Genomic DNA, 24382 nt, shown 5'->3' on the forward strand with positions numbered 1-24382 from the left:
AACTAAGGGTCAGAAAATGCCTTCTTGCAGACTTATAACAGCCCAAAAAGCGAAATATGACATTTGGGTCAATTCATACGAAGTGGTCCAGAGGTGGTTGCTCGACCATATCCGAAAATTATAAAAATTTGAGTGCGACGAATCTTCTATATGAGAAGGTCAATAACATCATTCACATTGTCGTATGTACGAGTGTTCCTGAATGGCGGCCAGTTTGTTGTCGGTGGAGTGGCAATTTTTGCATTTGCAAAAGTTTACGAAAACTACAGTTGCTCAGGATATACAAATCAGACGAACACCAAACAAAAAACGAATGTTTAAAGGAGAGACTAAGGTACACGCTAAGAAAGCACCTGCGTGACGATGGTCGTAGCTCGGAAAAATTTAAATGTTTGGATATGTTTCATGCTAGATCTCAAAAACTATGCATGGTACAGCTATTAGACCCGCTTTTCTTTATGTTCAGTTGTGCAAAAGCTTGTGAGTGGCCTTTGTTCCAGGTTTCTAGCTCCATAATCATTGCCACGTCTATATGGTAGAGGGTCATAGTCATACCATGACCATAGTATCCAACGCTAAAGTACTTCCGATGTGAACTGTCTTGTCCGTCTTCGTTGTGTTGTATGTGTGATAGATTCTACCAAATTTTGGATGTTTGTGATATTATAGCATCCTTAGTTTCCAACACTGAATACTAAATGTGGTATCTTATGTTTTCGTTTAACATGTTGATTTGAAATATGTAATAATCTGATGTAGTGCCATTTGAAAAAAATATAACTTTATACTGGGATGGCAACACTGTTCACTGGGTGGTGTTGCTTAATACATAATACGATGTCTCCCTTATTATAATTTGCTTCATGCAAAGTTTCGCTTTTCTCCCTCGTCTGGTTTCTCCGTTATCACGGATGTTCCAGATACATTGTCCACCCTGTATCATCGCAAATGAGCAATATTAGCGCCGAATTCAAAGTTTTTGGTGTCGCTGAGATGAAGAGTAACACTTCAGATGCCCTTTAAATCCAAACTCAGGACCGCAACTTGGGGAAGGGGAAGGAATATATATATATATATATATATATATATATATATATATATATATATATATATATATAGGGTGTTTCGAAACAACACCGACAACATTTGGGAGGTGATTCCTGACAACAAGATAAGACAAAAAGTATAGACAAACCTGGGTGCACAAATGCTTCCTTTCGGAGCTATAGGATGCCGAAAGCATGAAAAAAATAAAATTTAAAGGTCCATAGCTCCAAAACTATGGGACCTGCCATAGTCGGATCAAGACTTCACTTAAGAACTAGTATGTGTCCTTTCCAAATATCCATATTTCATAATCCTGCGGTACTTACGAAACAAATTTTATAGAGGTCGTTGGAGAGAAGTACAATTATATGCCCGTAGCCAAACTCTCTCTATATAAAAAAATATTGCGCGAGTATCTTAGGATTCTGAAACATGTATTTATGGATAGTCCACATACTAGTTCCTAAATAAAATCTTGGCCCGACTGCAATAGGTCCCACAGTTTTGGAGCTATGGGCATTTAAAGTTCATTTTTCCATGTTTTCGGCGGCCTATAACTCCGAAAGGAAGCATTTGGGCACCCAGATTGGTCTATACCTTTTGTCTTATCTTGGTGTCAGGAATCACCTCCCAAAGGTTGTTGGTGTTGTTTTGAAACACCTTATATATATATATATATATATATATATATATATATATATATATATATATATATATATATATATATATATATATATATATATATATATATATAAATGATTGAAAATGACCGATATTAGTACCGAGTCCGTAGTTTTCGGGTCGCTAAGACGAATAATGCCATTCCCGATGCAGTTTAAATCCCAATTCAGCCTTTTATGTCCAAAATGAAACGTATTCTTCTCGTGCGAAGAACGGGTATTCTGCAATTATACAATATAATATACAATATAAAAGAGTTTAATTTTTGAAAATAAACTTCCGAAAAAAAAAGCAATTTCATTGCATTGGAAATAATATAATCAATTACTCATATTGTTGTATTGTTATTTACTTTTTCTAAATCTCTTAGTATAACCCTTAGCGCGTCAAGATACAGGCACTTCTCCTTTAAAACCATTATAGTATTAAGCGTCAAACAAGTGCTATCTTGCTAAACATCAATATGGTTAAAAAAAAAAAAGCCGCAGCACCGATTTGTGCCTCTAGTGATAAGTTTAGTAACTATTGGTATAGGCCTAATGAATTTTTAAACGTTCTTTTTTCATTTACCTCGAGGTTTATTTTCAAAATCGATACTGATAGTTTTGTTTCTTTCCTTTTAATTTTACATTTTATACCTTGAAATTCACCCAGAAGCTATGAAATATATTAATATTCATGGCCTTTAAGAAGTAGAAAATCCTGGAAATATTTTCCAATGTCCTTCTCTTATAAAGAATATTGTTACATTCATCCGGCGGTCACTCCTTTTCATTTTCAGTTATTTAAGTAAATTACGTCGTCATGTAACAATTTCATTACCATTCAAAGTCGCGAGTTATGTAATAAATTAATCAAAGTCACGAGCTCGTTATGAATTTGCTTTCAATAACGTTTGAAATCCGCTAGTTTTTTTCACTAAAATCCTTTCTAATTGGCGAAAATCACGTGAAGAGCTAACTCAACGCTATAAGGAGTGGAAACCAACTTGGAGCAGGAGAGCGGAACATATACAGCACATTGATATTGAAAACAACAAAACCTCAAATCAGGTACGATAGAAAGGACAGAAAGAAAAGAAGTAAAAGACGAATTTGTTTCTAAATCGTCATAGGAATGAGTATTAGTAAAGAAATTCAGAGGTTATGGAATACGAAATTGTTTTTCACAATTACTTACAAGCAAGGTTTTCCAAGTGTCACACTCCGATTTGCTTGAAACTCCTAGAGTGAATAAAGGTATCAAAAGTAGGGCATACGTGTTTATATATATGTGTTTAATGAAGGGGGTAAACACTCCCCTAAACAGAACATACGGAACACTATACCTGTTAAGAAGACAATAACTAGTTACGCCCTTAGAGATACACATCGGTTACCGTTGGAAAACAGCTGTAAGTTTGGCTACTTTGCGTGAAACAAAATTGAGAACCTGCTTAAATGCGCACAACGTTTCTGAGGCCACAAATGAAGCGAGGTAATGCTCCTGACTTGCCTGGAGAACCCGCTGCTGCAGATCTACATTATGCAGCGGTAAATGTGCACCGACGGCGGTTTGAAAGTTCTGAATCACGGCGAGCGACACCTCACGCGTGTTCCATCTGAAGAGATTTGCTTTTCTCAACGGTACGATTGTTTTCGGGACGTTACTTTCTTGTAGTTTCGCATAACGGACATTACGGCAATCTGTTTCGTTTTTCACTGTTCCATAATTTAACTGCGTTCCTCTTGTATTCCAAGTCTACAGACTCACCACTCATAAAACCGGAGGTCCCCGATGCTCTCCTTCGCACATATTCCTCGTAAGTTTCATCCACTTCATGTTTGGAGATGGTTCTGGAAATTCTACAATAGCAAAATAGATTGCAAGTAGATGAATAACATTTAATGGCTTTACACTCATTTCGGATAAGGCCCTATGGCTTTGACTTATTACGGTCCAATAAAATTAATGATAAGCATGCTTTATTATATATATATATATATATTCAGTGCACGTCATCAATGATATATAGAACACATGGCATGCGATTAACACATTCACCATTGTTCACTGATAACTTATCGGCACACTTGTTCCATTTAGTTAGTTATCACAGTTTTGATATGAAAACTAGTCTTGTCTTTGTCACAAACAAGTTCTCATCAGTGAAAATGGAAACACGTATGTGTGTGTGTGTTTTTTTTTAATTTTTAACAGATGTAGAAGGAAAATCAAGAAATAAAGAAAAAGTCCTAGTTGCACTGAGATTGCAAACTGATATATTGAGATTGAAGCTAGATATTGAATTTTATAAAAAGTACTAATATCCTTCCTCTGCAGGTGTGTTTGCTTTATCTTTCACTAACATAATAGACTATTATTTTTTAAAAACACAAGTAGATTTTATTTGTAGTGTTTAGGCTTTTCTGAGTGCGAGTATCCTTTCCCTCGCTTTCATTGTTCATGATGGGGGTAGCATACTTAAAATCGTGACATTTTAGATTTGTTCTTGCTGGAGAAAGGGGGCAACAACTGATGCTATTGCACGGAGTGGCAACTCGCCTAGGACAGGCTCTGTATACATATTCATAATAGCGATATATTAATATAAATTACATATAATGAAAATATGTCTGCAATTTTTTTTTCCAGTGCGAGTCTGCTTCCAGTGAGTTTCTTCATGACCAAACACTTCTGGGTTACGTTTATTTAAAAGGCAATGTACTGTATATAGGTGTTTTCCTTATTTGCGTGAATTAGGATAAGGAAGTTCTGACATATTTAATGGTTGACAGGAAAGCTCCTATCATACGCCTGCACTTCTACTGAAGCACGGTTTTCCTTCTTCGTGTTTTCCATCACTGAACATAGACTTCTACTCGATACAGACTCTGTTTATACAGGGTTGTTACAAAAATGTATCACAATATTTTGGGAATAGATTCCTCCCATCAAAATAAGGAAAAAAGTTCATATGGACTTGTGCTCAAAAGTGGATAGTTACAGAGTTACAAGGTAATTAAAGCATGAAATAAGTGAACTTTAGTTCATAGCGCCACTACTATGGGACCTATCGTATTCGGGTCAAGACATCACTGAAGAACTGTAATCACTGAAGAGATGTCTTGACCCAACTACGATCGGTCCTATAAGTAGTGGAATACGGACGTTTCAAGTTCATTTTTTCACGTTTCCGGCACCCTATACCTACGAAACAATGCACTTCCGACCACAGGTCCATATGAACTTTTCTTCTTATTTTGATGTGGGGGATCTATTCCCAAATATTGTTACACTCTGTAGGCCTTATGCAGAGTCATTTTGACGCATGATTAGTGTCATACTAAAGAGTTCGAATAACATGTTTGGTGCAGTAGTCAGGCTTTTAGTATGACGCAAATCAAATGTCAAAACGACTCTGCATAAGGCGGTGTATGTTTAAACTATTGAACTATGTGCATATTCATACAGTGATGTGCAAAACTTAAGGACGAAAGTAAGTGTCACATGCTGTGTCTCTCCCGAGTGATATAGATCAGTGAAACTTATACCATATGTAGAATGTAGTGCTACACTGTGAGATAGAAAACATCAGGAAGAAACATGGGATTAGAAGAACAAACTTTCATACAGAGATATTATTTTACACTGAAATCACAGCTACTCATGATGGCCCCCCTGACGTTACAGAAGGAGTGAAACGTCCTCTGCAACGTGGTCCTATGCTGCTTTACAAAGTAATTGTGGTATGGAGTTCTACGCCTCCACGAGCACTGTTGACGATCGATGCATGCTCTTTCGTGTATCTGGACATGCTGGAAGCACCCCACAATTGCTCGATGGATTCAAGTCGGGGGGAACAGGCAGGAGAGCACATTCACCAAACATCTTTCGTTCCAAGAGTTCCTCCACCTGCACTGTTCGATGTAGATACTCATTATCACCCATAAAGATGGAAACGGAGCCAACTATATTTCGGAAAAGACGGATGTTAGGAAGGAGTACTGTGTTCCAATAGCTCTGAAAGGCGAATGTATCATGTTCAAAAATTTGGAGATGGGTATGCCCATGTACTTGAGTGAAGTGAGATGGCCAGGGAAAGATGAGATAGTATCGGGAAATTACATAATATACTATTTGGGTGGCGATAAGGCCGAGAATGGTGTCGCGATACCAGTGAAGAACGAAGCAGCAAGAAGTGTAACCAGAGTGGAATAATGCAGTGACCGCTTAATGTTTGTAAAACTACATGCAAAACCGGTGGATATTCTGATAATATAAATGTATATGCCAACAACCGACCATGATGTTAATAAAGTAGAAGTAATGTATGATCAGATCAGTGACATATTATATCAGGAAGGAAGAGATAAAGTCAACGCCATAGTAATGGGAGACTTCAACAGCGTAGTAGAAGGAGCTGCGAATAAGGTAGTGAGACCATTTGGACTAGGTAGAAGAAACGAACGAGGTCAAATGCTTATCGATTTCTGTAGGCAACACGATCTGGTAGTGATAAATACGTGGTTTATGAAAAGAGAAAACAAGCTGTACACGTGGAAAAGTCCAGGAGATAAGAAACGCTACCAAATCGATTACATTCTTGTGAAGCAACATTTCAGGAATAGTGTACGAGACGTGAAGACATTGCCAGGAGTGGACATTGATTCGGATCACAATCTCCTGGTGGCAGAAGTACAAATCTGGTTAAAGTTGATCAAGACAACTGGGAAGAGAAATCGGAGATGGAACTTAGAGCGACTAAGAAATATCGACGATAATGTGAATCAAGAGATTGAAGAAAAATTCTGTGCAATGGGCGATGTGGTTGACAATATAGAGAATAGTTGGGGGGAAAGTTAAACAGATTCTACTTGACACACTCCACAATAACATTGGCAGGATGGAAAGAGCACCGAGAAAACCATGAATAACTGAATGCATGCTTTAAAAGATGGAAGAACGCAGAAGGGAAAAACACGGACATCAATGAATACAGAAGGCTGAATAATGAATTGAGAAGAGAAACAGACAAAGCCAAAGAAATGTACATAGAACAGATATGTGAAGAAATAATGGAACTTCAACAGCGCGGCAGATATGATCTGATATACCAGAAAGCACAAGAGTTAGAAGGGAAAGCTAACAAAAGTATACGAATGTTCGGCATCGAAGATCAACAAGGTAAACTAATCACTGATCACACTGCTCTAAAATGATTTTGCTGTTTGGAAACTATTAAGGTTTTCTGAAGGTTTTTGACCCGAGAAATCCAAAACTGTAGTTAGTTTTGCCCTATCACGTACAGTTTTCTTAAAATAGAGGGGAGGAGGAGAGGAAAATAGCCGTATATATATATGTATATGTATGTATATATTTCGGAAGAAGTACTGATTATAATTACAAATATAAAAAGATACTTTCTATGCCATATCCTTCTGATTATCTTTGAATTTGTAATAAAAGACGTAATACTGCTAACATTGAAAAAATATGTACTGTATCTGCTAGCAGTGAATGATATCACAACGCGCTACACGTTGGGAACGCAATAACAGCGCTATGTAAGCTGTGATTGCGAGAACTATCATGCAGAGGAATGGAGGCTTTCATTGATTCCAACAAGAGAAGTTTGAACGGTCTGCCTCTTCACAACAGCAACCAACAACCCTCTCTATACACATTATTCATTCTGTGCATTTAAAGGAGACTTATTGAAATATGGAAATGTTTTTAAAAACAATAAAATACGAGGATCATCAGTGGTTATTGTGCGGCGATCTCAAGGTGATATGTATGCTTCTTGGACAGCAGTAAGGGTGCACCAAATATCCATGCCACATTTTGCGAATGAAACAGCAGAGAGCGCGATAAACACTGGACTCAAATTGATTGGCCTGTCAGGGAAAGCCGCAATATAAGAAGTAAAATGTGAAAAACATCTGTCTCGTAGAACCTTCAAAAAGTCATATTACCACCTTGCATATTAAACTGTGCCTAATGAAACAATTTGTCAAAGGCATGAATAAAGATGGGCAGTACTTCCAGTGTCTAGCGACAAAATTCCCAGAACTTTCAAGTGCTAAGTTAAAAGAAGGAATATTCATTGACCCTCAGATCGGAAAGTCTCAGATCAGTCAGTCCTTGAACATTGTATGACAAGTGTTGAAAAGGAAGCATGAAGTGCATTCAGAGACGTGTATCATAATTTTCTGGGGAACAACGGAGACGAAACTTACAAGTATATTGTGTCGAATATGCTCCAGAAGTTTACAACATTAGGGTACAAAATGAGTTTTAAGATTCATTTTCTGTATTCTCATTTAGATAGCTTTCCTTCTAACTTTGGTGATTAAAGTGAAGAACATCATGAAAGATTTCACCAGGATATCAAGGCAATTGAATTCCACTAGCAGGGACGTTGGAGAACAACAATGTTGGCGTATTATTGTTGGACGTTGGTACGTGAAGATTCACGAACAACTCACAAAAGGAAGTCTAGTTTAAGGAGCTTCCAAGTGAAAAGGGATAGACAAAAATGAGGTAAGTTGTTTATCAATGACCTTTAGCGACCTAAATATGCTAGTTGTCGCCTGGGGGCAAGAACGCGCCTTAGCGCCCCCCTGACCAACTAAACCAAAACGCTCCCCCAAATATTTCCCCAATTTGGGCCCTCCCAATCCGGCGCCCGGGGCACAAGTCTCATTTGCCCAACTAGTTACGTCACTGATGACCTTAATTACTTAGAATATCAATGTTCAGATTAGTTCTGACGCAAAATAATGTTCCTTTGTTAGAAATATATAGTCATAACGTTACTCTCTGTGTAAATAGCACAATTTACGCAATCATGTTTTCCGATTTGTGAAAAAAACTGACTTGATGGGGGAAAAACTAATTTCATTTTCGTAATTATCAACCACAAATTATATAAAATCAGGTGTCAAATCAAAAACAGCTTTCAAAAAGTTTTATTTTGCCGAGCAGTGTCATCAAAGAATCGTTAGAATTTGGGAGGAATACATAAAAGATCTGTATGATCAGAAGAACTGCCCCAAAGATATTACGATCGAAGCAGAAGAGGTGGATGATGATGAAAAAGGACCCAGTATATTGAGAAGTGAGTGAAGTAGTACAAGCAATCAAAGACATGCGAAGGAGAAAGGCCACTGGAGATGACGACATACCAGTAGATTTGCTCAAGGGATTAGGAGACAACGCAATGAAAGTACTGACTTCACTTATTAACAAAATCTACCTGAGTGGAGAATGGCTAAAGGATTTCGTGATGTCACAATGGTTGCATTGCCCAAGAAAAAGCAAGCAAAGAAGAGCAGCGATCACAGAACCATTAGCCTGGTTTCCCACACAGGAAAGATCATTGTACGCATACTGAACAGGTGTTTGGAAAATAAGATAGATGAGAGGTTAGAAGATCAATTTGGATTGCGGAAAGGAAAAAGCACCAAAGATGCTATTGAATTGATGAGAATTATACCAGAAAGAGTTCTTGATGTAAAGGAAGAGTTGTGTTTGTTCTCATAGACTGCCGAAAAGCTTTCGACCAAGTCAATTTTACGGAACTTCTGAAAATACTTCAAGAAATCGTACTCAACTGGAGAGATCGACGACTCATTCAAAACCTGTAAATAGGCCAACAAGTGAAGTTGCGCTTGAATGAAGGAGAAACCATTAGTGCAGAGATTGGTAGAGGAGTCAGAAAAGGATGTAGTTTGTCGCCCCAATTATTCAACATTTACAGTGAATGTTTAATGAAGGAAGCATTATTGGAAATTTGAGATTTCAAGATTGGACGAATCACTAACAAGATCAGATATGCAGATAATACGGTTATAATAGCTAAACCCGAAGGAGGACTACAAGAGATGATTGACAAAATAGTTGACACTGGAAAACTGTATGGAATGAAAATTAACATCGAAAAGTCGAAAGGCATGAGAATACCCTGTGGAAATACGCCCTTACGGATCAGAGTAGAACAAAAAGAACTTGAAGAGGTTTATAATTTCAAGTATCTGGGAAGTGTTTTGACGAGAGACGCTTACTGCATCAAAGAGATCAGGTCAAGAATTGCCACAGCTAAAGAAGTATTCAACAAGAAAAAGTCACTCTTAACTAGCAGGCTCAATATTGGACTTAAGAAGAAGTTGGTCAAGCGCTATATATGGAGCATTGGACTATATGGTTCAGAGACTTCGACATTACGGAAGTTAGAGAAGAAATATTTAGAGAGCTTCGAAATGGGATGTTGGAGGAAGATGGAGAAGATAAAATGGACAAAGAGAGCAACAAACGAAGATGTTCTAGAATGGATAGGAGAGAAGAGGACCCTTCTAGCCACCATCCTTCGTAGAAAGGTCAATTGGATTGGACACATCTTGCGAAGAAATTGTCTTCTTCACACCGCCATAGAAGGAAAGATGGAAGGAAAGCGAGGAATAGGAAAAAGAACACAGCTGATCGATGATTTGAAAGATAGGAAAAAATATTGGGAGTTAAAAGAGGAAGCTGAAGATAGAGAAAAGTGAAAGAAACATTTCCAGGGCCAAATCTCAAATTGAAAAAAAAAATCCTCATTAGTCCCAGGACCTGCCGAAAGGCAGAATGCTTAATAGTAATGCCCATGTAACGTAACAAAAGAACACCTGGACTACTCTCCACGTTAGAATACGTCGAGATTCACTAATCAAGCTTAATCTGCTTGCATCTGAGAAGAGAGTATGTCACCCCACTCCTCCTCGATCCAGTTCAATATGTATGTGTAAGAGATCTCTACGAGTGTGAACTTAGCAGGACCACTTTTGAAAATTATAAATATTTGCACACCATACGTTTGTACTGCGTTTGTACCGGATTGTACCGTAAAAATTTTCGTTTGTACCGGTCTCAAATTCGAAAGAATCGAAAAATAAAGTGGTCCTGCTAAGTTCACGTGAACATAGCAGGACCAGAATACAAATTTCTGTAAATCTTAAGATTTCTCTGTTTGAATCGTTTGTTCTACGTTTGTACCGGATTGTACCGTAAAGATTTTCGTTTGTACCGGTCCCAATTTGGAAAAAATCGAAAAATATAGTGGTCCTGCTAAGTTCACGTGAACATAGCAGGACCAGAATACACATTTCTGCAAATCTTAAGATTTCTCTGTTTGAATCGTTTGTTCTACGTTTGTGCCGGACTGTACCGTAAAAATTTTCGTTTGTACCGGTCCCAAATTCGAAAAAATCGAAAAATAAAGTGCTCCTGCTAAGTTCACGTGAACATAGCAGGACCAGAATACAAATTTCTGCAAATCTTAAGATTTCTCTGTTTGAATCGTTTGTTCTACTTTTGTACCGGATTGTACCGTAAAAATTTTCGTTTGTACCGGTCTCAAATTCGAAAAAATCGAAAAATAAAGTTGTCCTGTTAAGTTCATGTGAACATAGCAGGACCAGAATACACATTTCTGCAAATCTTAAGATTTCTCTGTTTGAATCGTTTGTTCTACGTTTGTACCGGATTGTACCGTAAAAATTTTCGTTTGTTCCGGTCTCAAATTCGAAAAAATCGAAAAATAAAGTGGTCCTGCTAAGTTCACGTGAACACTGATAAATTTCTACAAATTTGGTGATTTTTCTGTACGATTCGTTTGTACTGCGTTTGTACCGGATTGTACCATAAAACTTTTCGTTTGTACCGGTCTCAAATTCGACAAAATCGAAAAATTAATGGTCCTTCTAAATTCACGTGAACACTGATAAATTTATACGAATTTGAAGATTTTCCTTAACAAATCGTTGGTACTCAGTTTGTACCGGATTGTACCTCAAAAATTTTCATTTGTTCCGGTCTGAAATTCGATAAAATCGAAAAACAATGTGGTCCTGCTACGTTCACGTGAACGTATCAGGACAAGAATACACATTTCTAGAAATCTGAGGATTTTTTTTTAACAAATCGTTTGTAGTGCGTTTGTACCGGATTGTACCGTAAAAAGTTTCGTTTGTATCGGCGTGAAATTCAAAAACTCGGAAAGGAAAGTGTTTTGCTAAGACAAAATGAGACATTCGTGTAATAGTTTTTGAAACAATTTTCATTATATTCTATTGCATTATTTGTTGCTAAAACGCTAGGTGTCAACTATGGTACGAATTTAAAGATTAATTAATAATGTGTCGCTCGCGATTGAGCCGAATCTTTTGACTACTTTTTTGGATGAGTGAGTTTGTCGTCTCTGACTAGGAATGATCGACTGTTCTTTATGAGTCGTGTTTCTTCGTGATTCGTGTATTTTCAGGAGTCGTAGTTTCTAAGGAGACGTGGTTCTTCTAGGGTCATGGTCTTTGGCAGTCAGGTTTCTTTAGGAGTACGGGTTTTGAGGGAGACACGGTAGTTTGGGATTGACAATATTTGTAGGATATGAATCTTGTACAGTCAGTAACAATATTAAGTATAGATTGGAGCTTTTATTCTTTATACTGGTACCTCAAACCTATACCTTAAATTTTTCTAACTGTATGTTGCTAATTCGCGAATCGCCTCTTGCTTCTCGATCTTCGTGGTCCAATCAATTGCTTTTTTTGGAAAGGTGGTTTCAATGATTCGTGCGCCTTCTCAGCAGTGTAGGCAGATTGGGCTACAAGAAGCGGATTGGGCAATTTTTGATCCAAAAGTTCCAACCAAAATTTCAAATTGGGCGACCCATTACGTTCTCGGCTACTTGCAACTATCTGCCAGTTTAACTCAAAAAAATACTCTACTTTCTTATTTTTATATTTGGAATCACAAATTTATAATATACAATAAAAATTTTGTTTGTTTAGTATCCTATTCACAATGAACAATAGTTTTACTGAAACTAAAACGTTTGATACTAGCACAATTCTTATTTTAGTAGATTTTAACCTCAAGATCTTACAAGACCAGTCTTTTGTTGACTTTGGGCTGTAGTAGTATCACTGACCGTGTTTCTGTCTCAGTTAATGCTCAACCTAATCCCCAAACTCACGTGAACTTAGCAGGATCACTTTATTTTTCGATTTCTTCGAATTTGAGACCGGTACAAACGAAAATTTTTACGGTACAATCCGGTACAAACGCAGTACAAACGAATCGTATAGAAAAATCATCAAATTTGTAGAAATTTATCAGTGGTCCTGCTAAGTTCACGTGAACTTAGCAGGACCACTTTATTTTTCGATTTTTTCGAATTTGAGACTGGTACAAACGGCAATTTTAACGGTACAATCCGGTACAAACGTAGAACAAACGATCCAAACAGAGAAATCTTAAGATTTACAAAAATTTGTATTCTGGTCCTGCTATGTTCACGTGAACTTAGCAGGACCACTTTATTTTTCGATTTTTTCGAATTTGAGACCGGTACAAACGAAATTTTTTACGGTACAATCCGGTACAAACGCAGTACAAACGAATCGTACAGAAAATCATCAAATTTGTAGAAATTTATCCGTGGTCCTGCTAAGTTCACGTGAACTTAGCAGGACCACTTTATTTTTTGATGTTTTCGAATTTGAGACCGGTACAAAAGAAAATTTTTACGGTAGAATCCGGTACAAACGTAGAACAAACGATTCAAACAGAGAAATCTTAAGAATTGCAGAAATTTGTATTCTGGTCCTCCTATGTTCACGTGAACTTAGCAGGACCACTTTATTTTTCGATTTTTTCGAATTTGAGACGGGTACAAACGACAATTTTTACGTACAATCCGGTACAAACGTAGAACAAACGATTCAAACAGAGAAATCTTAAAATTTACAAAAATTTGTATTCTGGTCCTGCTATGTTCACGTGAACTTAGCAGGACCACTTTATTTTTCGATTTTTTCGAATTTGAGACCGGTACAAACGAAAATTTTTACGGTACAATCCGGTACAAACGTAGAACAAACGATTCAAACAGAGAAATCTTAAGATTTACAGAAATTTGTATTCCGGTCCTGCTATGTTCACGTGAACTTAGCAGGAGCACTTTATTTTTCGATTTTTTCGAATTTGGGACCGGTACAAAGGAAAATTTTTACGGTACAATCCCGTACAAACGTAGAACAAACGATTCAAACAGAGAAATCTTAAGATTTGCAGAAATTTGTATTCCGGTCGTGCTATGTTCACGTGAACTTAGCAGGACCACTTTATTTTTCGATTTTTTCGAATTTGAGGCCGGTACAAACGAAAATTTTTACGGTACAATCCGGTACGAACGTAGAACAAACGATTCAAACAGAGAAATCTTAAGATTTGCAGAAATTTGTATTCCGGTCGTGCTATGTTCACGTGAACTTAGCAGGACCACTTTATTTTTCGATTTTTTCGAATTTGAGGCCGGTACAAACGAAAATTTTTACGGTACAATCCGGTACGAACGTAGAACAAACGATTCAAACAGAGAAATCTTAAGATTTGCAGAAATGTGTATTCTGGTCCTGCTATGTTCACGTGAACTTAGCAGGACCACTTTATTTTTCGATTTTTTCGAATTTGAGACCGGTACAAACGAAAATTTTTACGGTACAATCCGGTACAAACGTAGAACAAACGATTCAAACAGAGAAATCTTAAGAATTACAGAAATTTGTATTCTGGTCCTGCTATGTTCACGTGAACTTAGCAGGACCACTTTATTTTTCGATTTTTTCGAATTTGAGACCGGTACAAACGAAAATTTTTACGGTACAAACCGGTAGAAACGCAGTACAAACATATGGTGTGCAAATATTTATAATTTTCAAAAGTGGTCCTGCTAAGTTCACACTCGTGAGATCTCTGGAAAATTTATGTTACTTTATATATATATATATATATATATATATATATATATATATATATATATATATATATATATATATATATATATATATATATATATATATATATATATCGTACTTTAGATTTGCACACGAGAGTATTTTTGGGAAGGATAATCGGTATATGATTCATTACTCAACAATTATGAGGGATATACGAACAGGAAAAGTATGAAAGTGCAATATCTTGAAGAAACACTATTCTCAGTGTTTTCTCCTCAACTATGTTTTATTTTTTCATCTTGCACTTGCAGATATCTTTGTAGTTTCTTGACATGATAGGCAGAAATGTAGTTTTTTTTTAAAAAAAAAAAGAAAAAAGAAAACCATTCTCATTTATCCAATACAAATACTGGTCGTTTCTGATACATTTTCTTTGTAAAATATTTAAATTTTGGGGACTTTAGTCCCCCTTTCTTAATGTGTAGAATACTGCATATCATATATTTATACTTACTTTAGAGAAGTATGTTTTCTTATAAACGACGCGAAGCGTCTTCGGTAAGAAGATAGCTTACCAAGTAGCTGGTTTCAATAACCGAGTGGACTATATAAAGTCTGGTTTAAAAAACAAACAATAAAGTGGTCTCGGTCATTCGGTTTCAGATCACAAGGCGCAATATATCGCAATTAAAGCCCCATTGTTGTACATGTGTGTTTTTAACTGTCTTGGAATTTTCTGTTAGTTTCCGTGTCGGCTTGGATTTTTTTAAACTTATAGAATAGGATATAAAGACACAACACAAAGGGCAAACTCCCGGTGGGGTGGGGTAGCCCAAGTTTTATGTTTTCGGGTAGGAACGGAATATTCTTTCGTTCTGTTGGAATTCACCTAACTGTACAGTACTGTGAACTTACTATAAAGTTATTACATCTTCAATGAACTACTTAAGTTATTGATAAACTCAAATTAGCTAAAGTCTTTACTAAATATCATTCAATTTAACTTAACTTCAAAAACTTTTTATCCTTGTTGTATACTTCCAGACAAATATTTGTAAAACAATTTAATCAATTTCATCATTCAGTAAGAAAAAATAGTAAACGATAGACTAGTACTCCTTCAACCATCAGCCACATTCCTTTAGATTGCACAAGCCTTCCTGACCGAAGACATCATTGTTCTCTCCTATCAAGACTGTTGGAACACTCGGGGTAGACTGTGTCTGTGGACAGGGAATAAAATTCTTAGCTACACGAACCACAATTTGGATTCCCCAGGCCGACCGCCAGTTAGGATCTGCCAGAGTTCATCACCGCAGAAGCATCTCATAAAACGAGGACCACGCCACTATCCAGATATCATCATTGAGTTGAGCTAGGAACATCCATTCGTCGCTCCAAAAAGATTGCATGGGATATGAAATCCAATCGTCAAGATCAATATTGGTTCTATTACGTTTTCGCCAGGAAGTCATACAACAACTTTAGAGAAACATTTGACCAGTTTGGAACAACTTCAGAATCATCGAAAACAAATAGTAATTAAGGCAAGTGCTCATTTTCTATTCTAGAGCTCAAATCCCTTCTCTTTTCTCCCCTCTATTGTCTTCCACGTAATCTAATATTTATTTCATCATTTTAAATCATTTGTTGAGTTTCATTTATGTATTGAAGCATAACCTCTCATGGTCTTTATTTAGTGGGAATTATTAGTTCTCATCCCCTTTGTTTTAAGTAATTTTACGGAAATTTGCGAGTAATTTTGAAGCTAATTTCTGATCTATGATTGGACTCACATTCCACACACGCAGTGTAAAATGGGCATCTAGGAGTAACTTTTGCAAAATGGGTACATAGGAGGAAATGTGGTTCGGAGCATGGTGATGTCCATAGACATGACTAAGTAAAGACATGACCTCTCCTACAGCATGTATCGATACCTAGAAAGTGTGAAGGCTTTACACACATATGTACGACTCTTGTGGGCCTTATATAGCTGGCTTTTATCCAGGCGCATCAAATATGCGATTCGAACTAGCATTTGTGGCTGATGTAGCGTCACGTGGAAGAGAAGAAATAGGGTCCTCTGCTTTAGCATATACTGTTCTTACACTCCGAGCATGTTTTAATTTTGTTTGCTTTAAAAAAAATACAGAGGGAAAAACACTAATTCTAACACTACAAATACGCGAGGTAAATTGCCATATTATAATAAATATAAATTACTATTATGATCCACTTGCTTTTATTGTTTTAGAGTGTTGATAGTGAATGTTGATGCTAGTTAATTGCACCCCCAAAAGAAGTTACAGAAGTCGGAATTCTTTTCTATAATACTAAGATTTCCTATTATTTATTCAGAAAATGCTTACTGTAAGGATTCGCTTAAGAGGAAGGTGTGAAATTCGTGCCTGACAGTTATCAGGTTTATTTGCACGACATAACTCACTTAAGACAAAAATATCACACAGCAATTCTTCGAGGCGCAGTGACGTTTTGCTGTAAAAACAATGCAGTTTGTTGTTATTATTGCTTCAGCTACTGCCACTTCCAGACCTACTGTTGCTGTAGTTCATACTTGAATGTGTATTTCTGGTTACTTCTTGCTGCCTTGAGAAGTAGATCTTTACCAATTACGAAGTGAGGTTGGACTTTCTGTTGCCAGGCACATTGCTACCTGTCTGCCGTTGTTGTGAGGTTTTATCTTATTTTGAAGTCTCTATATAATATTGTGGAAACATAAGTTTTAATAATAATAATAATAATAATAATAATAATAATAATAATAATAATAATAATAATAATAATAATAATAATAATAATATGTTATCAACTTTATCAATAAATATGAAAGTCGGGACATTTTACAGGGACAGAGCTACGTTACGTACGTTAGGACATCTTATCCAAAATCGGGACTGCCCTGATAAAATGGGAGTGGTTGGTAACTTCTACTTGCCCTCCTCTGCGTGCAGCCATATTAGTAGACTATTACACAATTTTGACTTCATATTAGCAAAATATTACTAAATAACAAACTTAAACTATGTAAAGTGAGGAATTACTGGTAAAATACTTTAATCTTACGTTAACTAAGGATTCTTTAATTAGTAAAGTGCCATAACTTTCAAATAAACTTAAAAAAATATTAGAATTTCACGCTATCTCCTTTAACTCCCAACACTTCTCTCAGCTAAACGGAAATAATGGTGAAATATTAATTATAATATCTATCTTCTCGCTCCTCACTCATTGTTGTAAACAAACCGTTGCAGCTCGTAATTCTTCAATCTTGTGGCTTTTTTCGCACCATAACACTCCGTAATAAAACTGGTTAAGAGGGATTCATGACACAGTCGCTGGCCGATAATATTCATTTACGCCTGCAACCGAGTGACAGTCACTGAAATGCAGAGATAAAAAGTAATAGTAACAAAAGAAGAGTAACAGAACTGATCGTTTATACGACACATTAAACTAAAGTTTAAAAATGTCGTAAACAACATTTTGGGAAAAAGGCAGTAGGGCATAAACTCATCAAAAATTTAGACTATCTCGTGCGAAATCTATTGCTTTCTCCCATTGCTTATTTGAAAGAGCATATACATAGAAAGCTAAATGGAAAAATTACACCTTATAGTCCAATTATAAATGTATGTCTTGGGTTACAATGTAGAATATATACTCAAATTCATGAGCAATTCTTCGTAGTCCGGGAACATATTTGTAACAAATGTTATGCTTAGTTGTATACTTCAGTAAGATAGCGAAGGAGGGATCAATATACCCCCAAGGAAGGTATCAAGCATTTTAAATAACGCTCTTGGGATCTGAATACAAGGGTTGTTCATTTAAATCTCAGATCGTTTTTCTTTTCTTAAAAAGTAGCACGGAATCTTCACCGCATGTATATGTGACAATATCTCACGATGAAGTCACAGAGTTAATTCTAAAGTTGGGAAATTAATTGGCATGTTTCACTGTCCAATATCTCCAATAAGCCTTGGGAAAAAAATCTGAATGTTTGGGAATATATACTCTTTTAGTATACCGTAACACACATAACAGCACGTTTTGTGTTTCTGAGCAGAAGGGGGGGGGTAAATATTAAGGAATGACGTCATACCCTACGACGTGTTTTGTTCAAAATCGTTGTTGTGAAGTAAAATAAAGCAGGATGAATGGTCAGTCCAGTCAAGGCTCTCAAGTTCGTTTCTTTCCTCTAGTTGCACACTCACAGCAAAGAATTCCGCTATGAGCAGAATGCGAGAAAAGTCAAAATGCACACTTGATAAAAAGTCCGTAAGCACTCATTGCTCTTGCTGCTTGCTCTATCAATGATATTCGATCATGTTTATTCTTTTTTTTTAACTGTCAACTCACGCAGAAGACTGTTGTTCTTTCGGTTGATCTACATTCTCCAGTCAGTGAACACTCACTCACTGTAAACACTGACTGGAAAATGAAGATCATATCGTTCATAAAGCAAGTAGCAAGAACAATGAGTACTACTCACGGACTTTTTATCAAGTGTGCATTTTGACTTTTCTCCCTTTCTATTCTCTCGCCTTCCGCTGTGGGTGTGATAAGACATTGAGTCACAACTAAAAGCAAGAAACGAGCTTGAGACTAACCCTTCATTCTACTTTATTTTACTTCACAACAACGATTTTCCAGTTGAATTTGTGAACAAAACACGTCCTAGAGAATGATGTCATACCTTAATACATTGACCCCAATTCTGCTCAGAAACACAAAATGCGCTGTTGTGTGTGTTATGGTACTCAGAAAGGGTATATATTCCCAAAGTTTCAGATTTTTTTTAAAATCCAGGCCATTGGAGATATTGAACAGTGAAACATGCCGAATTGGCATGATTCCCCAACTTTACGATTGTTTTTGAGGTCTTTAAGAGCAGGTACAGGTCTGCAAATTTTTGTGTATAAACTTATGACAACGAACTACATGCACACACAAATTCAGACCTCTACGTCAGTTGTTTCCTCTTCCGAAACATGTATTGCTACTGTAGGCCCTGATTTGACCCCTTTCAAATGGTTTTAGCCAAAAATGTTAAGAGGACAAAGTTTTAACTCTGCTCAAGTTGGGAACACGCAGCAATGTCGAATTTGGTAGCACAAACACATGCTGAGATATTCAAAACAAACGTAAACGCCTGAAATCGAGAAAACGTAAAATGGCGGCAGCTGCTGCGTCGCCATGGGATATTGTAAGAACTAATTCATTGTGGTTTTGAAGTACTCTTATATCGACTCAACATTCATGAACAAATTAGATTTTTTAAAAAAGGTCGAGCGGCAATCTTTCTTTTTTCTCGATCACTTAGCATGGATTGACCCTACGAGGTTTAGGAAGTACCAACCTTCAAATGATAGGCTACGTGTCACACTTTCACATCAACGTTGCGTTTAGTTCACAAGTTACAGTGGTTTCATTGACGCAACTTTTGTAATTTTCAAAACAATGAAAAAATCTGAATTTTGTATGTTGATAAAGCATTACTTTTTAATGAAAAAAATACTGCTCAAGCAAAGCAATGGCTTGACAAGTGTTAATTGGACTCTGCTCTAACGAGACAAATAGTAGAGAAGTGGTTTACTGAATTTAAGCGCGGCCGTACAAACACCGATGATGTTAAACGCTCTGGTCGCCCAAATTCGGCAGTTGTTCCAGAAAACAAAATCCACGAAATAGTTTTGGCTGATCGTAAACTGAAGTGCGTGAGATAGCTGACACTTTAAATATATCAGAAAGCATGTGTGTGCACCATTTTGCATAAATATTTGTTCATGAAAAAGCTCTGTTCAAAGTAGCTACCGCGTTTGCTCACAGTCAGCCAAGGACAACAACGCATCGACGATTCAGAGCGCTGTTTGGAGCTGTTTCAGAGCATTAAAAAGGATTTTTCGTGCGGTATGTGACAATGGATGAAATATACAGTCATTACTACAACCTGCAATCACATCGGCAGTAACCTGAAAGGGCATCAACTGGCGAAAACCGCCTAAAGCGACCAAAAAGCACAAATGTCAGCTGGTAAGATTTTAGCCTCTTATTTGGGAATGTGCGCGATCATAAGTTGATCATAACAACGGCAAAATTGCAAAAATTGCAGTTTAAATTACTCCAGGGAAAGAAATTTGGTTTGAGTGAAGAAGCGATTGCCAAAACTGAAAGCTATTTTGAGGCTAAATATAAATCATTCTACAAACAAGGCATTGAAATATTAAATAAGCATAGGAATGAATGTATCACTCTTGAAGGAGACTATGTTGATGAATAAAGTCGAAATTTGCTTGAAAATTGTTATATTATTAGTCATCCTTCGAACTTCTTGAATAATATGTTAAACTTGGAAAATCGGCTACAGAGACATGTAAAATGTTGCAAGTAGCATTCAGTGATTCGGGTCTGGTTCCTTGTATTTTTTTCCTGTTTTCTATGAGTGAAATTCATTTGAAAAGAGAAACGTTTTCACACCACTTAGATCATCAAAGATTATATGACGAGATAACTCCGGCACATTTCACAACAGGTGTTCCAGGACGGCTTCCAGTGATGGCAATAACATTGGAATCAGTGTGTATACGCAGAATGAAAGAACTTTAAAGGGAACAAGCAATAGTTGGTAAACTGTTTCTAGGATTTTTTTTCAGCACCAGTCTGGGTATTAAATGAAAAGTCCTTCTATGAGGCGCATTCATTAAAACTTTCAGTTGAATCACGTCTAGTACCAGTGACGTATGGCTCTGTTACCGGACGGGGAACAAGTCATGAATACCAATATACATTTGCCCAGTGGTTTGTCTAGACATGTGAGGGGAAAGCGGAACTTCTTCCCAAATAATTTTTTTGAAAATATACAAGGAAGGCTGAAAAGTTCCTGGCTTCATTCCCCTTAAATTGAAATAGCAAATAAAAGTGTTGATATAAAAGCCTCATATCTTAATATGTAACTGAGTTAAAAATCAATTGAGTCATATTTTCTATTCTAAGAGCCGTTATGAAGTACTTATGGCTCCAGGGAAAGTCTGCAAATGAAATTCATATGGAGATGTGCCAAACGCTGGGGGAGAAATGTCCTTCATACAGCTGTGTAAAAATCTGGATATCACGTTTAAAGACTGGTCATTTCACGGTGGAAGATGAGCCTCGTAGCGGACACCCGTTAATCTCAACAGATAAGCAAACATGCGACGCTGTCCATGCGCTGATTCTTAAGAACCGTAAAATATCCGCCAAAAAGATTGTCCAGATACTGGACATCTGTATGGAGCAAGTTGGTCAGCGAAATGAGTGTCGAAACTTTTGAGTACGGGTTAAAAAAAGGAACGTGTCAAAGAATCCAAAGCCACCTTAACCTTTTATGAAACAACAAATGACTTTTTGGCTAGATTTGGCTAGGCTAGTGACAGAGCATAAAACCTGGATCCATATTTATGATCCCGAAGCCAAGGTACAGTCAAAGAAATGGCGCCATAGTGGTTCCCGTAGAAAAGTTCCGTACCCAGAAATCGGCCAGAAAAAAGTTCTGGTGTCCGTTTTCTGAGACAAAGATGGAATTATAATGGTGGACTACCACGGAATGGCCTTTGTCACTGAAAAGTATTATGCTAATCTTCTAGACCAGCTGAAAGAGGCAATTAAAAGGAAACGCCGTGGAAAGCACACAGAAGGGATCATAATGTGCACGATAATGCACCCGTATACAAATCCAACATTTTTGCTGCCAAATTGGTCAACCTGAGATTCCAATTGGTCCACCACACACACTTTACTCTCCAGACATGGCTCCTTCTGACTATTTTCTATTTCCAAACCTGAAAAAATACCTGAAGGATCACCGTTTTGATAACATTTCTGACGTCACACAGGCTGTTGAAAGCTGGTTTGGGGGACAATCAGAAGATTTTTGTTTTTTGCACGGGCTAGAAAAGCTTTATCAACGCTGTCAAAAGTGGATCTCAATGGGGAATATGTTTAATAAATATGTAATTTCAAATCTCTGCTACTTGTTTTTCTTGCCAAAACCAGGAATTTTTCAGCCCCCCTCATAGGTGTAGCATATGTTTGATGGATACGGAATGGATATGATCTCCCACCTAGAATACTAGGTTCCTGCTCAAAATCAAGGAGACTGGATAAAGCACTGCCTTCATCATTGACAAAACCTAAAGTAATATTAGCATTTATTAGTAACATGGACAACCAATGCTCTGACCACATTGGAAAAATACGCTTCTTGTGAGATCAGGGAAATCAAACAGTGCCAGGTCTGGTCGGAGAAATGATGGGTGATCATTCGTACGTGCTAGATGGTGATATCATTGTGGCATCTACCCAGCGTCATGATCGCAACTGGAAAGCTACTTGAAAGAAAGATATAGCGAATTTCGGACTAGAAAGCCAGCATTAACGATGAGAAAAACCGATATGCTGACAACACATCACCCCAAAGGGATGAATGGTACAAGACAGCTGGTAGGTCCTGGCTCGCGAAGAGTTGTTTCGCCAGGAATTCAGTTTTCTAAGAACATGCACAACATCGTGTCTGTGTTTTTTTCACGGATTTCCCATTTCACCTCACATTATAATTCCATCATTTCATTATAATAATTCACTTTTTTTAATAACCAGTCTCTTTTAACCTTAAAAGCATTAACGTTGGATTTGAAATCAAAGTTTTAATTTCATTTTCACATAAGCTCAGCAAATTCTGCAACTGATTTATTCCCAGTATCATCTGTAAATCATAGGAATCTTTCTTCCATCTTGGTGTCCTTTGTCATGTCGTGTAACGATGTTCAAAATTGGGCTTATTTGCTATGTCTGTAATTTTATCAGGTAATGTTGCAACGAAAGAAGTACTGAAAATTTCACGCTCTATTTTCTTGAACATTACCTCTTACAGACCTACCTCAGTTATTCTGAATTCTATTGGATCACCAGAAAAAATAGTTGCGTTTCCCAAATGGTTCGCAAAGTTATAAATAATATTCTGTAATCAAATTCAGTAATCATATCTTCTAAATGAAAATTCCTGATTTGGTTAAGACAATCTTTCAGACTAATCAAACGTTCTTAATAGATGCATACCTTCGTCTTATACTACTATATCAAATGTTTAGTTTTAGCAATTTGAAAATTTTAAAAAGTGGTCCTATATATTGCTCCTCAATTTTCAGGAGATGGGCCAACGTATCCATTACCAAAATTTAGAGAAGATTGTCCTTGACTCTGTTAGACCATAGCCCCTAAGCTAAGCACAAAAGTGAGACCAAGTGACGCGCTTACCATTGATTTATTAGACACGGAAAGGCGATTCAATGTCCCGTGAAGTCAAAGATCTATTTTAAAAAAAGAAACTAGTTCATTTAAATAAAAAGAGATTCAGCCTTAGAAGGTTACATCTCTTTTCGGGCTACATATTTCCGGTGTACAGATATAAGGGAATTTCAATAGATCTCCCTTGGGATGAACATATTTAGTAATATAGAACTCACCTCTTCATTTGATACCTCTAGCAGCACAAGTGGTTCGCTCAACACTAAGAAACCGTAGGCTAGACAACAGTCAACACTACCTTTATGAAAGAAGGAAATTGCAATTCGGAGTACGAGGTCAAATATGTTCGAAAAATGATGACAAATTGTTGGTTGGTCAGCATACATTTTAAACCACATCAACCAACGTTATTTTTACAATTCCCAACCATCCTGACCATTATCCAATGAAGGACCTATTATTCGTGCCAGTAGGGAAATCACGCAGAACATTCCACCGAAATTTGATTTGTTCGTTCTAACAACATGGCGTTAACTATCCGTCACATTGCATTTTACGTAACTTCATGACGCAGTGTCACTCTGAAAATG

The 24382-nt window shown here is 36.9% G+C and overlaps 1 protein-coding gene across 1 annotated transcript in view; it reads right to left on the bottom strand.

Moving 5' to 3' along the window:
- The window catches only part of LOC145693547 (retinal guanylyl cyclase 2), a 980145-nt gene that overhangs the window by 212162 nt on the left and 743601 nt on the right, over positions 1–24382 (bottom strand). The gene's annotated exons all lie outside the window — the stretch shown is intronic.

Source organism: Thermobia domestica, chromosome 8 (genome assembly GCF_964235325.1).
Source record: "Thermobia domestica chromosome 8, izTheDome1.hap1.1, whole genome shotgun sequence".
NCBI classification, from domain to species: domain Eukaryota; kingdom Metazoa; phylum Arthropoda; class Insecta; order Zygentoma; family Lepismatidae; genus Thermobia; species Thermobia domestica.